Consider the following 18,457-nt stretch of genomic DNA (forward strand, 5'->3'; position numbering starts at 1 on the left):
AGAAAGAGTTAGCATCTCTGCAGTTTAGGACTTGCAAATGGAACGATTGAGCTTAGAAAGTTTTGGTTCAGCTATGTACTGAGCAAGATAGCTAGGAGTGAATAGACGACCGCAGCCTTGCAGCACCACGAGGTCGGCCGACGTCCACACAACGACGCCGCTCCGCCCCGCTGTATTCAGTGATATTGCGCCCGCTCCGGCCACTGATTCATTTGTTGGATCATGTCGGCAAAGTTTCCACGACGATTTCATGGGCCGTGTACTGTAGAATTCTTCTCGCACTTCGCATTACACCTGGGTCAGTCGATAGGAATTACTTTTGAGTTATCGAGCTTTACTCCACGCAAACGCAATTTATTACCACTGCCTGGTAGGAGAGTCATGTAATGTGATGATCGAAGGTCGTGAGTTAAAATAAATTTGTGATAATCGACTGCATCTGTTTTCAATCAAGTAGTTGAAATCCCAAGTCACTTTCTTATTTAATTTTATGTTCAACATTTGCATCTGGTGTTCAATGGCTGCATATAACATCAATGTGCACCCCTTTTTAATTAAAAGTGATCAATTCTGAATCAATTAATGTCAACACTGCCACCGCAGTTCAATCAGGAGTCACAGGGCCTTATTACTTTCTTTGCGTTATCCGATATTGCGGCAGTTTTGCACTCTCTGTTGATCTGTTAGTCAATTAGCTGGGGTGAACACACGCCAAAACCAGATAAGTGACGGGTGGGGTGTTACAGTGTACACGCGCGAAAGTATGAAAGTATCTGCGGGTGTAAGAAGGGTGAGAAGGAGGTGACACAGAAGCTTAACTCAGGAGCTTCTGAAGCATTTCAATTAAATTTTGTATAAGCATTACTCATTATTCTGTAATTGTTTCGATAAAAAATTATACCTTAGCCACCCGCAGGAGTTCGGGAGACAAGACGTCACACGCAAAAGTATTCGATATCGACCGATATTAGCGTCAAATCAATAGTTTATGGGGTCGCTAGACGTATTGGTGCCACTCTCTACGACATTTCAGTCCAAGATTTGGGATTTGGGAACAGGGGGCGGCCGGGGAGGCGGGAGTGGTTCAAATGGCTCTGAGCACTATGGGACTTAACATCGGAGGTCACCAGTCCCCTAGAGCTTAGAACTACTTAAACCTAACTAACCTAAGGACATCACACACATCCGTGCCCGAGACAGGATTCGAACCTGCGACCGTAGCGGACGGGCGGTTCCGGACTGAAGCGCCTAGAACCGCTCGGCCACCGCGGCCGGCGGAGGCGGGAGTACAAGGGCGCAAAGGTTGTAACATATCATCACATACACCTCTGTAAGGTAAGAAATTTCTACTAAAATTGGCACACGTATCACTTGCTATCTGGAAATATTTACTGTGAGAGTAAGATAACCGAAATAACCTAAGGCTGGTGGTCAGGGGCGAAAAGGCATGGCATAAAAGTATCTCAGGAACACCAGGAGAAATTTCAACCAAATTTGGTGTATACTGATTCATAAAAAATACCCTAGGGTGACGATGTAAGATAGGTCCGAAAACGACTTGTAGGTATTTATTTCCTGTAATTAGTTGATTGGGAATACTTTCAAAGCCTGAAACAATATTTGTTTCTTATTTGCGTTGTCCAGTGTACCAACTACATCGTGAGACTGAGTGCTGGATCAGAGCGAATAATTTTTCCATCGTCTTTCGTGGCAAATATCGTGTCACACGGCTGAATACCGCAGATACATTTAACATCCTCTCTCGAGTCGCATGGTGTGAAAGAGCGGAGCACAAAATAGTTTATCTACATCTACATAGACACTCTGCAAGCCAGCGTAAGGTGCGCTGTACCACTACTTGTCATTTCCTCTCCTCTTCCACTCACAAACAGAGTGAGAGAAAAACGAATGTCTGTATGCCTACGTATGAGTCCTAATTTCTCATATCTTATCTTCGTGATCCTTACGCTTGATGTTTATTGGCGGGAGGCTAATCGTTCGGCAGCCAGCTTCAAATGCCGTTTCCCTAAATTTTCTCAATAGTGTTTCCCGAAAAGAACGCCGCCTTCCCTCCACGGATTCCAATTTGAGTTCCCGAAGCATCTCTGTAGCACGTACGTGTTGTTCGAACATACCGGTAACAAATCCAGCTGCCCTCCTCTGAATTGCTTCGATGTCTTCCTTCAATCCGACCTAGTACGGATCCCAAACACTCGAGCAGTACTTAAGAACAGGTCGCACCAGCGTCCTGTATGCGGTCTCCTTTACAGGTGAACCACTCTTTCCTAATAATAGACCGAAATCGACCAGTTGCCTTCCGTACCACAGCATTCGCATGCTCGTTCTACCTCACATCGTTTTGCAGCGTTACGCCCAGATATTTAAATGACTTGACTATGTCAAGTTGGACACTAGTAATACCGTATCCGAACATTACACGTTTGTTTTTCCTACTCATCCGGATTAACTTACATTTTTTCACATTTGGGATAGCTGCCATTCATCATATCAACAGGAAATTTCGTCTGTCTTGTACCTTCCTACAGTCACTCAACTTCGACACCTTACCGTGCATCATGCCATCATCAGCAAACAATCACAGATTTTTGCTCACCCTGTCCGCCAAACCATGTATGTATATAAAGAACAACAGCGGTCCTGTCACACTTCCCTGGGACATTCCTGACGATACCCTCGTCTCTGATGAACGTTCGCCGTCGAGGACAACATACGGGTTCTATTATTTAAGAAGTCTTCCAGCCACTCACATATCTGTGAACTTATTACGTATGCTCGTACATTCGTTAACAGCCTGCAATGGGGCACCGTGTCAACGCTTTTCGGAAATCTAGAAATATGGAATCCGCTTATTGCCCTTCATCCATAGTTCTCAGTATAGCTTGTGAGAAAAGGGCAAACTGAGTTTCGCAAGAGCGATGCTTTCTAAAACCATACTAATTCGTGGATATAAGCTGCTTAGTCTCAAGAAAGTTTATTATATTCGCCAGTTTATTATAGTAGACTATTGGCAGAATTACAAGTCTCTTCAGAATACAGATAAAACTGCAGGGCGAAATTCGCTAGTTACGGATGAAAAATGTGTACAAATATGTGTGAAGTATGTTATGTGAAATACTAGATCTACAACTGCTTCCGCCATTTTTTCTCGAGGTTCGGGGCTTTATTGTGAAAAGCATACAAAAAAATTATGATTCATAGTATTGCCCATCGCTGGGCTATACATTCTCCCATCTTTCGGATAGCATACGAATCCCGTGGCGGAAGAACTGAGTGTCTTTTGTGGGGATCCATGATTCGATTCAAGTTTGCACTTGTTCATATGTTCGGAAGCGCTGGTCAGCCAGACTGTATGCCACTGATCGAAAAAGGTGGTAGTCAGAGAGAGCAAAGCATGGAGAATATGGCGGGAGGGATGAGACTTCTCATTTCGACGTTTCCATGTATATTTTGACAGGTTTTGTCACGTGCGGTCGAGCACTGACCTGCTGCAAAATTGCCTTTACGTGTCTATCGCTGTATTGTGGCCGTTTGTGTTCCAGTGCTGGGTTCTAACGCACCAGTTGCTTTCGACAATGATGTCCTGTGACTGTCTTCGTCTGTTTCAGTAGCTACGAAAACGTTCTGTCTTCCACCGCCATACTGGTCTTCGACATCAAAATCACCGTTCTTAAGGCGTTGACAACATTCTATGCACGTTCTTCCACTAATAGTTCCCTCACCATTGGTCTTACCCAGCATTTTAAGAGACACACCGGCAGATTTCTTCATGTTAAAGTAGAAAATTAAAGCTTCAGTTTTAACTCTCCACTGGGAACCGCACCACAACACATGAAGAGGTTATTTCAATAGTGGTACAAGTCAATTTTTGTTCATTCGGAGATACAGATCCCTAAAGTTAAATGAGCACTGAAAAATCTGCCGTTGAGTTACCAGAAATATTCAAGTATATATACAGAGTCCTAAAGTTAAATGAGCGCTGAAAAATCTGCAGTTGAGATACCAGAAATATTCAAGTATATATACAGGGTACTAAAGTTAAATGAGCGCTGAAAAATCTGCAGTTGAGATACCATATTCAAGTATATGTACTTGGTATCTCAACTCCAGATTTTTCAGCGCTCATTTAACTTTATGACTGCGTATCTCAGAATGAACAAAAATGGACCTGTACCACTTGAAACTTCCAGGCAGATTAAAATTGTGTTCCGAAACGAGACTCGAACTCAGGGCCATCGTCTTTCACGGGCAAGTGCTCTACCGACTTTTTTTTCTATTAAGTGATTAAGAAAGACCTAAATCTTCCAGACAAAAAATGTCGAAAAAAATTTTGGGCGAAGGTGGACGCGAATCTTCTACTCTTCTCTTCACAACTCGTTTCTGCATGTGGCTATCAACAAGGTTTTGTGTGTGTGTGTGTGTGTGTGTGTGTGTGTGTGTGTGAAGAAACACTGTCAGCCGCAGGCTGGAGGAGGCAAGGCTGGAAGGGGTCGAATCCCGAGGCCTGGCCACCACCTCTCTCCCCCGCCCCCCCCCCCTCCCACCACAAAAGTGCACCGTCACAATGTATTTCTTTATATAAATTAAAAACCAACAATATAGTGCAGCCATACGCCAAAAATTACATCATGTGGACTAAAAAGAGCTACCTTGCCGGCTGGGAACACCTTATCGAAGCGAGCGGCCAGCGAGAGGCGGTCGTCATTTCAACGGTTACCGCCAGGCACCAACTGAGCGTCCGGGGCCGCTGCACACAGCCACAGACTGTTTTCATTTTCGTACGGGGATCGTGGAAACATCACGTCTGTAATTCAGCTTCTTCTCACACCCGCCACTCCCCAGCTGGACGACCCCAAATAGTTGCCAAAAAGGATCCGGTGTTGCGTTCTGTTTGTTAATACCATGAACTCGTCCATCGTGTTTCCACAAATCGAGGACTGCCTTCTCGCCGTCGCGGTACGTGTAATGTATCGCCATTCGCTTTACCCAACTGACCGCATTCACCCGGGTTATCGGGAAACAGACAACGTCAGCATGAACGAGGTCCATGGCCACTATCGGAACAAAGGGGCGGCGTAGAAGGAAAGCCAGTATCTGGCGGATCAGTTTCCAGCACTCGCGTGCGGGGCCACCGTTCCTTATCTACCATCGCGTAACGGGGGCACATGAGATCGTTAATTAGGTGAATGGCACAGAGCCTTCGTCGGGTCGGCAATTTCTCGTTAGTGACCACATACCACGTCGACACAAAAGTGGACAGGAAGGGCGCGTGGATGGCTCGCCAAACAAAACCGCGTCCAATTGACCGTGGGGTCTTCTCATACAATGACGTTACCGGATTCCAGCGTTGAAGGACACTATAATAAATTTTTACTGTCGGATTCAGTGTCTCCGGTATAGCTCCTAACGTATAGCTGTGTTCCGCGAAAAGTGTTCTAGCATGAGGTAGCGCGGGTGACAAATGTCCAACAGGTACCGATGGGCACATCGTTTGTGGGCACCACCTGTGCTATCAAGATGCCAGTAAGATTGTCTGTTGTAGAAAGCCAGAGTCGCCGCATTGAGCGAAGGTACAGCACCAGTGCTCTGCGCTTGATGTGGGTGCATCCAACACCTTCTTCGTGGAGGGGTAAAGTAAGAGTAACTCAAAGGATTTTAAAAACTCCACCGGCATTCACCACGTGTCCGAACACTGTCTGCATCACGGAAACCACCGAGTCTATCATCAGTAGTATGTGGGCATAATGGATGAGGTGAGAAGCCATGTACACATTGTCGCACCGGGCTCGTTCCAGAAGGTCCAACGATCTAAATTTTTTGAGGCGAGCCTGTGTTCGGAATCGTTGTAAGACCTTACGATATGTAAAGGCCGCCGTCCGCTGTATTTGTGGATTGAATGATATCCGTAAACATTTGAGCATTGGGACCTTTGTCAGGGGTACATCTGCTTCTGCAGGTATGCTTCGTCCCACTTCCTCGTAAAGTGACTTCTGTAAGTTGATAACAATGCCCGCCGCCGCCCCACACTTTTGGAGCCAGGAAAGCGCTGTACGCCCTTCGTACGAGTCCGTGCTAAGAACATCATATCATCGGCTTAAGCGCCATGTCGAAAGGTTATGGAGCGGAGGGTAAGTTCTTCCAAGCGTCACAGAATTCCGTGAAGAACTGGTTCGAGGGCAGCGGTGAAAAGCATGGCAGAAAGAGGACAGGCGATGTGTTCCATAGTTGCACGTAGCAATCCATGACCGACGACATCGAAAGTGCGGTCAAAATCCAGAGTAACAAGAGCGCCGTGGAGACCAGGCGCCACCACGTCTCTATAGGTGTTCAGCGTCGTAAACACATTAGCGTTGCCTCCGAAGCAGGTTTGATCAGTGTGAATGGCCGTCATTACTGTAGATTTGAGCCTCCCACGGAGGATGCGTGTCAACAGCTTGTAGCTTGTGTTTAGCATTGTCAACGGACGAATTCAAGCCAGGTTTGGGCACCGGAGTCAAGAGGCCCTCAGTGAATTCAGACGGTACTTGAAAATCGGGCTTCAGGAGTTCTCTGTACATTGATGTCGGGCCCATGTGATCAAAAAGCCATTTGTAAAATTCAAGAGGGAATCGGTCAGGGCCTGGCGTCTTGTTGGGAGCACCGCGCAACATACCCTCCCGTAGTTCTTCCAAAGTCACCTCCGACAAGAGCGTAGCATCATCTTGTGAGTTCCGAGAGACGGGGAGGTTGGATAGGACTTCTCTGACTCCAGCATACATGTTGTAATCTCGCTCGTGGAGTATATGACTGTGTGAACGCACGGTCGATGTTTCGGCGAGTCGTCCATCCTCCATATCGACCTCTGTAATGAGCTGCCTCTTGCATCGTCTCCTGTCTTGCTTGAATGACATGGTGGAGGGCAGAAAATGTGCTTTGACGTGGTGATCTGCAGATTTTCGTTCCGGCGACGGCGGTTGCACAGTGTAGTAGAAATCAGTGGTGGCGGTATCCAAACGCGCTGTATTACGTCCTTAGCCGGCTAATGGTCGGCACAAAGTAATGACCACTTAAGTGTGGAACCGTAGACGGGTAAACGCCGTTGGCATTTGCTCCACGTGGACTCAACTTCGCGTCTGCAATTTAACTCATCAAGAAGGGCCATATGCAGGCGCCGCGGCCCTTGCTGCGTCGAACACACTGGCTGGGGAGGATGAACGCTGCTGGCCAAATACCAGCGTCGACAACTGCCGACCGCTGGCCACATGTGACGTAAACTCTATCCAAATGGCTCGCCGAATGGCTTGTAAAGTAGGTGTATTCTCGTCGATCGCCGTGTTGTATGACCCAGTGTCTAACAGAACCAAGCCCGCATCTCGTGGTCGTGAGGTAGCGTTCTCGCTTCCCACGCCCGGGTTCCCGGGTTCGATTCCCGGCGGGGTCAGGGATTTTCTCTACCTCGTGATGGCTGGGTGTTGTGTGATGTCCTTAGGTTAGTTAGGTTTAAGTAGTTCTAAGTTCTAGGGGACTGATGACCATAGATGTTAAGTCCCATAGTGCTCAGAGCCATTTGAACCATTTTAACAGAACCAAGCCCGTTACAAGCCCCTGAAGCGCCGGGCAGGTGATATAGTGCGGCATCTGGTCGGATGGTCTAAGTTCGCAATCGAAATTTGCGCGTACTAACAAGCGGTCAGCATTGCCCTGGGATAGCAGTGCTATGTGTTTGGCTTAGAAGCTGTGGAGTTATCTCTGTCCGTCGGTTCAGGAAGCAACGTACAGATTCACCAGACGAACTGTGTCAACCGTGAGTGCCACCCCACGGGCCGACGGTAAATAGCATCCATCAGTTGACATTCGCTGTGGAGAATAGCCGTACCTCCTCCGCCCACACCTGAAGTCAGGGCGTACAGGCGTCATATCATCGGCTACCGAGACAGAAACCTGGTTGGACTTCTTGAAGGAGAAAAACATCCAGATCCGCAGCTCATAATGTATTCTGCAGCAAGCCAGTTTTAAGAGCAGAAGTGATACCGTTGATCGTGGCGATGCGGTATGCCTGCTCCATCAAGTCGCGGGGCTGTCCTTGCTGTTACAGGCGGCAGTATTCGCGGTGTGGAGCGTCTCCAGGGTGAAGAAACAGAATGCGAAGGGTCTAAGCGTCTGTCGCCGTCAACGTGGACGCGGCCAACGGCATCGGTGCATCGTCCTTGACCTGAAACGCATCTTGCACTTCCATCTCCTGCGCCTAGTCTCCCAGGGGAAGTCTATAACACTGGATCTCGAGAGGCAGACGTGGTCGTGGGTTCATACCCGGGGACGGGGTTTCGGTGATCTTCCGCATACCCACAATGCGCGGTGTCGCCGGTAGCGCGGGAATACATCGAACTTTGTGTTACGTTATTTTCGGCCGTGTCGGACCAGAGTATCGGCTGACGCACCTCACCATCCACCGTCGTTTCCTCAGGCTGGTCCATAGCCTTGGTCGTTATGCACCGTTTCTTATATCGCTTCGGCAATTTCTGTTTACACTGTCTCGCCTCTGTGTGCTGCGCACGGCAAGGGGTAAATGCGGCGTCTCGTTCTTCAACGGCTACCTCAACGTCGTTGCAGCGGTGCATGCGTTCCACCTGGGCTCGGCAAGAGGGCAACAGAGGCATCGGAGTTAGAAGATGATGGGGCTCCCAAGGAACTGTTGCAGGGGCCTCCAAGGCTTGCACCGCCATAGGTCGTCAGAGATGGGTGGCGTCTCCCATATAGCCGCCGCAACATGTGTAGTCAGCATAGAGGTCGCTATGGACGGTCGAATCAGATTGTCAGATGGCGTCTGCACGAGACGCCGTTGTTGCGGGCATTCCGCTCGTACATGCCCTCCTTAAAAAAATAAAAAAATAAAAAATAAAAATACACTCCTGGAAATGGAAAAAAGAACACATTGACACCGGTGTGTCAGACCCACCATACTTGCTCTGGACACTGCGAGAGGGCTGTACAAGCAATGATCACACGCACGGCACAGCGGACACACCAGGAACCGCGGTGTTGGCCGTCGAATGGCGCTAGCTGCGCAGCATTTGTGCACCGCCGCCGTCAGTGTCAGCCAGTTTGCCGTGGCATACGGAGCTCCATCGCAGTCTTTAACACTGGTAGCATGCCGCGACAGCGTGGACGTGAACCGTATGTGCAGTTGACGGACTTTGAGCGAGAGCGTATAGTGGGCATGCGGGAGGCCGGGTGGACGTACCGCCGAATTGCTCAACACGTGGGGCGAGAGGCCTCCACAGTACATCGATGTTGTCGCCAGTGGTCGGCGGAAGGTGCACGTGCCCGTCGACCTGGGACCGGACCGCAGCGACGCACGGATGCACGCCAAGACCGTAGGATCCTACGCAGTGCCGTAGGGGACCGCACCGCCACTTCCCAGCAAATTAGTGACACTGTTGCTCCTGGGGTATCGGCGAGGACCATTCGCAACCGTCTCCATGAAGCTGGGCTACGGTCCCGCACACCGTTAGGCCGTCTTCCGCTCACGCCCCAACATCGTGCAGCCCGCCTCCAGTGGTGTCGCGACAGGCGTGAATGAAGGGACGAATGGAGACGTGTCGTCTTCAGTGATGAGAGTCGCTTCTGCCTTGGTGCCAATGATGGCCGTATGCGTGTTTGGCGCCGTGCAGGTGAGCGCCACAATCAGGACTGCATACGACCGAGGCACACAGGGCCAACACCCGGCATCATGGTGTGGGGAGCGATCTCCTACACTGGCCGTACACCACTGGTGATCGTCGAGGGGACACTGAATAGTGCACGGTACATCCAAACCGTCATCGAACCCATCGTTCTACCATTCCTAGACCGGCAAGGGAACTTGCTGTTCCAACAGGACAATGCACGTCCGCATGTATCCCGTGCCACCCAACGTGCTCTAGAAGGTGTAAGTCAACTACCCTGGCCAGCAAGATCTCCGGATCTGTCCCCCATTGAGCATGTTTGGGACTGGATGAAGCGTCGTCTCACGCGGTCTCCATGCCCAGCACGAACGCTGGTCCAACTGAGGCGCCAGGTGGAAATGGCATGGCAAGCCGTTCCACAGGACTACATCCAGCATCTCTACGATCGTCTCCATGGGAGAATAGCAGCCTGCATTGCTGCGAAAGGTGGATATACACTGTACTAGTGCCGACATTGCGCATGCTCTGTTGCCTGTGTCTATGTGCCTGTGGTTCTGTCAGTGTGATCATGTGATGTATCTGACCCCAGGAATGTGTCAATAAAGTTTCCCCTTCCTGGGACAATGAATTCACGGTGTTCTTATTTCAATTTCCAGGAGTGTATATTCAACCAATAATATCATACATGGTAACCAACCACCTCATACATTATTGGGTCTTAAGATCTACTATACATTCAATGATATTTGGCAGCATTTACTAATTCTAGTTTTAACCTTCTTACATACTACAGGACGTGAGATGCTAGTTATTCAGTGGGTAAGAACTAGTCTAATCTAACTATTCTAAGAAGCTATCTCCTGCAGCGTCACAGGCGTGCCAGTGAATGTATAAACCTACTTTTTTGGCCATGCCCAACGAGCTAATCCCAGTGGGCATGTCCCTGGCACCGGGCTGGTCTTTACAGAAAATCGCTGCAGGTGCTGTTTAAGGGTATCCTAATCTACTTTCTACTTAAAAATTGCCTCCCTACTAAGTCGTTATCGGTGTGCAGTTGTCAAGTCAGAGATACTTGCGCACCTTCCCCCTGTTCCAAGACGTGGCGGATTCCTACCGTTACGGCGATTGGTCTATCCAAGCAGTGTGTCATATAGTGATTAATAGTTCATATATTTTCCTTACGATATTTTCGCAGGACCTTTGCCGATACATCGCTGGCAAGACGGTTTATAATCTTCAATGTGGTCGGGTTCCTAATTAGGTTATGAGTCTCGTTATTTGGTAGCTGGAGTCTTAGGTCAGTGGCTACATCATCGAAAATGGGACGCTCGTACATCACTTGATCCGGAGTGGCTATTTCAGCTACGTACTCGCACGATGGGGTAGTCCTTTTCCCGAACCGGCAAAGATATGCCGAGTACGGTCCATGAACTATGAGGAAGTGCAGCAGACCCTTGCTAGGTTGAAAGTATGAAAGTTGGAGTCGTTCTTTAATGTTTGGCAGCAGCTGATGAGTCCTTCTACCTGTTTCCTGTCTGTTCCAGAGTTCCTGCCGCAGTTCTTCTCCTCTTCTTTTAATTCCAAACTTATCCCCCACCCGCACCCCCAAAATGTTTTCAGTTTTTTCTACTTCCCCTCTTTTTACTCAATACCAGGCCGCCTGTTCTCGAATTTTGATATCCAGGGGACACACCCCCATGAGTATCAATAGTGCCTTCCCTGGAGATGTTCTGTATGCTCCAATGGAACGTAAAAGCACGTTGCACTGCACTCTCCTCACGGCCATGGCAGGCACGACCCTTGTGAGCCTGTGTGCCCACACTCCGAATTCGTAACTTACGATGGAGGCAAGAATGGTGTTATGGTATAACTTTATGAGTTCTGGTGGAAGATGAAATCTCATGTGTCCTATCATGATGAGGCTGTTCAAAGCTTCTAATGACCCTTGAGTTGCCGCTTCGATATGCTTAGCAAAGCTATATCTCTCATCATGGCTTCCTTGTTCACGTCCAGTGCAGGTCCTCGGTTGACCGTCATGAATAATTATCGCCCAGCAACCAGCGACCGTGAGTTATGAAGGTATATGGCGGCACAGCTCAATGCGGTCCTGTCGCATCCCGATAAGGACAGGGTAAGTTTCTCGACCGTATGGCCGAGGACTCCGGCGTAGGGTCGAAGTGCATGGGTGACTTGAATGGCAGCTCAAACAAGCGCACGTTTTGTATTACCATTCCAGCACGTTCAAGTGTTGCCACACCTATGCTTCCATCAGAGTGGCAGAATGGACAATCTTTCGTCGAGCAGCGGAGAAATTTATCACAGGCCTCATCTTCAGTGAACTTGAAATAGACAATGCTGGAGACGATAGACAAGTGGATACCAGCAGCTACTTCGAATCGGTGTGTATCAGGTATTGTAAAAATCTTTCTACTTCGTGGCTCTTGGGTCTGGAATATAACGCGTCGAATTGCATCATTATCGTGGCTTTCCGATACGAAAGACCATCACATGTCAGGAACGTAGCTATGACACTCGACAACAGCGCGATGGCGGGGTAAACAACAGACCCGGGAACGCGTCACGGAGTGGCAGGGACATAACGTACCGCCCGCAGCCAAAGGCCGACTGCCGACTGAGCTGCCCAACCATGATTCTCGACCCATCCTCCCAGCCTTCCTTCCGCCAGTACCTTGTCTTCTACCTTCGGAATGTACGTTGCTGTTTCATGACTCTAGAAAGTGGACGGGACTTTTAAGTCACGTCATGCAGGAAAGGGTTAAAAGCACATCGTTACCGCTAAAGAAAGGACACTCCTCACAAATTGAACAATGGTGCAGAAACTGCTGTTCTGTTCGATTAACGGTCAATAACCATTAATTCTCTCAAGAATGCCTTCTGTCACACTACTCGTAGAAAATAGCTTGAATTTACCTAGACGACAACTCAAAATTTTGCAAAACCGGTAAAGGGTACTGGCAAAATATATGACCAATGCTACTGAGACCTCAGCCCGTACTTAGTGAACCTATACACAGTATCAGTAACCCAACTCATAAACCCCACGTCAGTCAATTACCTTTGAGCACTCCGAGCAGATCTCTCTTCATAAGCGATCGGAATTATATATCGCGTTACGCTCCGATACCATAAAATTTAACGGCTAATTCAGTATTGCGTCCTCTGTTCGCAGCCATCTATGCTCTACATTAAAACGTCAGATCCTAAACAAAACTAACCCATGCTCAGTGTTATCTATGCCTGGACTACCAGAACTATCCACCTGTGTTTAGCCACTGTGGGCAAGATCATCATCTATTAAAAGCGAGCCGGCCGGAGTGGCCGTGCGGTTCTAGGCGCTACAGTCTGGAACCGAGCGACCGTTACGGTCACAAGTTCGAATCCTGCCTCGGGCAGGGATGTGTGTGATGTCCTTAGGTTAGTTAGGTTTAATTAGTTCTAAGTCCTAGGCGACTGATGACCTCACAAGCTAAGTCGCATAGTGCTCAGAGCCATTTTATTAAAAGCGACCTCACGAACATAAATTATATTCGTATCAAGTATTTGGCTCACCGTCTATTCCCATTTAGTTACGACTGTGGTGTAGCAACGGTCTTCTTCTAAACAGCTAAATATGGGATGCTACCCACGTCCAATAATCGAGATGTAGCAATGTAAATTCAAGAACAGCCACTCGATTAAGTCAATGTAGGACCAAATGGTAGACAATTAAACGAATAAAACAAACAGCGCTTTCCGTCCTTTACAGTAATAAGTGCATGTTTTATAAAAACCGTCGGTCTCTGCTATGACGGCCAGCTGCTTCTCTTTGCAATTCTTTGGGGCTGTCCTGGCTACTTGGTAAGAAGACATCTTCACCCCTCGACGGTTAAGCCGATATTCACTGTTCATCTACGGCAGTGGTTTGCACACAAATATTAGTACAACATAACGATAAAACACAATAACTCTGTAAAAAATTAACCTAAATTACAATGCGTAATAATGGAAGGTGAACAGAGAAACAGTGTCACTGCAATAAAAAAAATTTTGGCACCCCACAACCTGCAACCTCATGGGACATTTACTGTACAATCGACGATTTTCGTTTATAACATTTGTTTGGAACTATCAGACATAAACAAACTTCAGTATACAATCAAGTTATTTCGTTCCACTAAAACTGATTTGTTATGGTAGTTTTCAGTTCAAAAGTATTTAGATGTTACCTGAAAATTAGTTGTATGATCATGTGTTACAATATTTATTGTTTAAGTGGTGAAGTATATTTTAGGATACGGTTCTTTCATCAAGAATTTCGCAGAATTCGTTTGTTTTACCGCTGGATTTGTTGTTGCTGTAGTCTTTATACAGATGGGTACCTCTGCGGTTTTATGTTTGGTAAATATGATGTCTTGACTCATGGCAGGCAGCTGAGGTTATCTGAGCAGACGGTTGTTGCGGAAGCCAGGGCTGTGACTGTTTCGCGTATCTCTTGGATTTTTCGGGAAGAAGCAAGTACCGGATTGTTCGCCACTTCGCATGGACTCTATGAAACTTTCCCTTTCAAAATTAAGAATGACAGTGCTGGAAAAATTCTTACGTTATTTGATACAGGAACAACTGAGTAAAACTCAACGTAATCAGACAGTTTTCTCCTTACCTATTCTGATCATCACTAAACTGACGCACAATATTTTAGCGCAACGCAATCTGAGCTTCAATAATCCCTATAAAAGAATAGCCCTGACAAACAATAAATTATATCTTTCACGAATCACGTACCTCACAAAAATCTTTGTTACTCGAACTACTGCAATACAGCGATCGCCAATACTGCCAGCTAAATAAAAGATTCTAACTAGTGAAGGCATTAACTACTGATAGTCATAGTTAGCAAATGAAAGATTTTTGTAGAGTACAAACAATGTATTTACCTTAATAGTGTTCAAAAGTCATGTTCGGGATATCCAGTTTTACAAATTTCCTTTTTCTGACGGACACACGTCCAGATCGTCCGCTCGTAGTAACCTCTCAAAACTCTGGCATCTCTCCCCATATCCACCATTGCTGGCGGCTCACCTCCAACTGCCCAACGCTAAACGCTGTTCACATCCAACTGCCCAACGCTAAACTAGTGAATATTCCAGGAATGAGGTCAACCAGCCAAAGACTGCACACAGTGCAGTCAGCGATTTTCATACAGAGCGCTACGAGGCGTTACCAACATAAAAACCTAAACAGCCTACTTACGACGAAACAATCGTAATGAAAAATAATTGAAAACAGACAAAATTATGCACTTCCTGAGGAAGAAACACGCAAATGACTAGTCATAAACAGGAGGCAGAGGTATGTTTTCTGACCATAGCTCGTAATGATTCTAACTTAGCGCCTGAAATCGTGGAGGTCAGAGAGTAATGATCTGTAACGAATCACTTACGGTGTCCTTTTAAGTTTTTCTTCTTTTCACACCAGTTTCTCTCTTTTGTTCCGGTTCTTACGAAATTGTCTGGTTTTGTAACGTCTCGTCCTCATATTGCCTACAAGCTACTTTTTTAGCGTCTCTGTAGTCTTTGCCTTGCATTTTAACTTTGTTCAAAACACAGTGTAACGCTGGCTGTTGCGTTTAACGCCACACCAACAATGCTGCCTGCTGGAAAACTGGAGTGCCTTTTCGCAGGCGCCATTTAGTTCCAGTTCGTTTACGACTGCGTTCGTGCGACGAATGCACTATGTCTTTCCCTGGCACACACATGGATTTGCGTTTACGCCTAGGATCGTTTCCACGCACAACCACACACACTAGAGGTCCACGTCACCACAGATGAAATTGTTGTTTTAAGATAAATATCACTTATCATTTGCCTCATATGTATCATCCGTAACACTACTTTCTAGTTCTTAAAATGCAAAATGATTTACATACTGGAGGTTAACTTACACCTATACTTTTCTAACCAACAGATTTGAACTGTCCACCTACTCATGGTTTGTACCCTTCTCTCTTTGCCAATGTTCATCTTACATAAGCTTGTCTCCATATTTCTGGTACATGGCCAGTTTATAGGCTTCCAATGTAGATGAGAATAGGTAACTCTGTATCTACATCATTCTTCACATTTATCTGTGGATTAAAAACTTGATCTTAATTAATTGAAGTCAGTCATATAGCCTAGATATGTACATACACAAACATCTACAGTACATTCTATCCAATTCATTTTCACTTATATACTGTAAATGAGACCCTTATCGAACATTAACTGCAGGTGACTACATATAAAAATCTGTGTATACAGATATGGATGATTACTGACACTCTCATATGATGTCACTAATAGAAATATTACATAGTATCATTATGGGGATATAAACGTCTTCCTTTACGTGTCCCAGGATGCATAAGAAGGTAAGCTCCTTCATTTGCCACTTTTTAATTTTCTTGTTTAATAGTGGGCACTTGGACTGCTTTCGTATTAAGATTTTTCATCTGTTTTAAAGTGCTATACTTTTCCTAATATTCTGCCGAAGTTCCATGCCGTCTGGACATCCTTTTCTGCTAATGTTACTTCTGCATGCCCCACCTTTTCTTTCATTCATAATTTACTTCTCAATATCTTTGGGAATGGATCTTTATTTAACGAAGTTCGTTTGGTGTGGAAGAATGGAGTGAATTATTGAACATTTCCTCAAATGATGTCAATTTGTACACACTGTTTGTCTATTAGGACAGTATGTTCTATTACACCAACTAAACTCTAACTATTGACTTCATTGTGTTGGGCTCCAGATGGTATTTATAAATTAATATTCGTCTTTTGGCTCAGGGAATAGGATAGGATGGGTGACAAAATGGTTATTGTGGCATGGCATTAATACGACATTGGTAGCCCTGTATATCACCCAGTTTTTCTTCGAGCACCTTGATATAACATAATAAAAAGTCTGTTAATTCTGCACAATGTCTTGACCCAAATATGTAGACTCTCGCGCTTCATTTAATATTTGCACCTCTAAATTAATGGCACTTACTTAGCTCACAGTTCTCTCCGCTCACGTATTAAATCTTTAAGCCTTAGCAACATCTACTATGCTCAACATTCTTTTTAATGAGTTCCATTACCATCTTATCTCCATAAGTTATTAATTTGCATTTCGCCATTGAGAGTTCAATAATGGCCTTTCCCCCACACAGGAAATGGATTCCAAGAATGCAGTCTCCAATAAAGAATTAACTATTAGGATTGTGGTAAATTATGCTGCTTTTCGTCTTTTTATCGGCAAGGGGGCCTTCATTTCACATTGCGTGATCTGGTGCCAATTGCTCCCAGAATCTGGCAATAACTTACTGCCAAGGAGCGCACGTCTGTACTTGCAAAAACCCTGTTATACAGATCAATGATCTCACACTATATGCAGCATCCATCTCCAGAATAACTGCAACGGGAATACCCCTACAGAATCATTTAATGCCGATTACGACAGAGTGTTGTGTCTCTTATCAAATCGTCAGATTACAACACTTATCTCATGTCAAATACTTTGTTACACCTGATCAACTCTATCTTTTGATTTTTTTTGCCCTTTCTCATTCCTCTACAGCACATTCAGGTCTTACTGTGGTTGCGCTAATTATCCTGCTGGGAAGTAGACAATCTATTTCCATTGTCCCTCACATTGCTACCAGGACTCGGACCATGCCAATAGCGTTTAATGTTGTACTCTGTGAACTGATTTGCCACTGATGATCACTGTTGTGGTTCAAGTAACCTGAACTACATCTGTTTTCACGTCATTTTTGCTTCCTATAGTAAAAATAATTATAATTGCTTTGTGCCTCTCCTGGCACGTTCTACGTCTGTTGTAGTTAGCACTATCTTTTCCTGCATTATGGTTATTACTGTTGTTATTATTATTATACCTCACATTCTGTGAAGATGCCTTTGCATCATTGTGTATCATATCTATTGAATATGGCTTGGACATAAATTCCTCAATGTTAGACTCAGCAAAATTGATCAAATTCTCACCAACATGAATAGGCAATTTTTGCCTTTAAAATTTTCACTACATCTCGTTGTTACATCGTGTTATCTTAGAATTATTCGAATTATTCGAATACTTTTCAAAATACTCTCTGAGACTATATTGGTGTGACTGGAATGGTTTGGGGTTCAACACTTTCTTGCATATCCTTTCTCGTACACCAGTTCACCAATATTCACCTAAACATGTTGTCCCCAATTCATCATATGTTCGACTGTATTCAACAACTCCAGTCACCCATAATCTACATCGCTCTGGGAAAATCCTGTGAAAAAGGCTATTCTCTGTGCCTCAGATCAGGATTGTGGTATTGCTCCATTGAAAGCTTTTATGAAAACTACTAGATGAATGCACTTTTAATCTGGCAGGAATACTTAAAACTTCCTGGTCATATTCTTCTCCATCATAGATCTGGTGTCCGTCCATGGTAGCTGAGTGGTCAGCGTGACGGTTCGATTATCGGCTGGATCGGAGATTTTCTCCACTCAGGGACTGGGTGTTGTGTTGTCCTTATCACCATCATTTCATCCCCATCGACACGCAAGTCGCCGAAGTGGCGTCAACTCGAAAGACTTGCACCAGGCGAACGGTCTACCCGACGGGAGGCCCTAGCCACACGGCATTTACATTTTTATCCTTGTGGTGAAACATAGTACTGTTCCCATATCACACAGTGAGTTGTGCGATAAAGGAACTGATGAATGCAGTTGCATTTTGCTTCACATCAGCCCTGGACTGATGTTCTCATC

The sequence above is a fragment of the Schistocerca americana genome, chromosome 7 (genome assembly GCF_021461395.2).
Source record: "Schistocerca americana isolate TAMUIC-IGC-003095 chromosome 7, iqSchAmer2.1, whole genome shotgun sequence".
Lineage (NCBI taxonomy): Eukaryota > Metazoa > Arthropoda > Insecta > Orthoptera > Acrididae > Schistocerca > Schistocerca americana.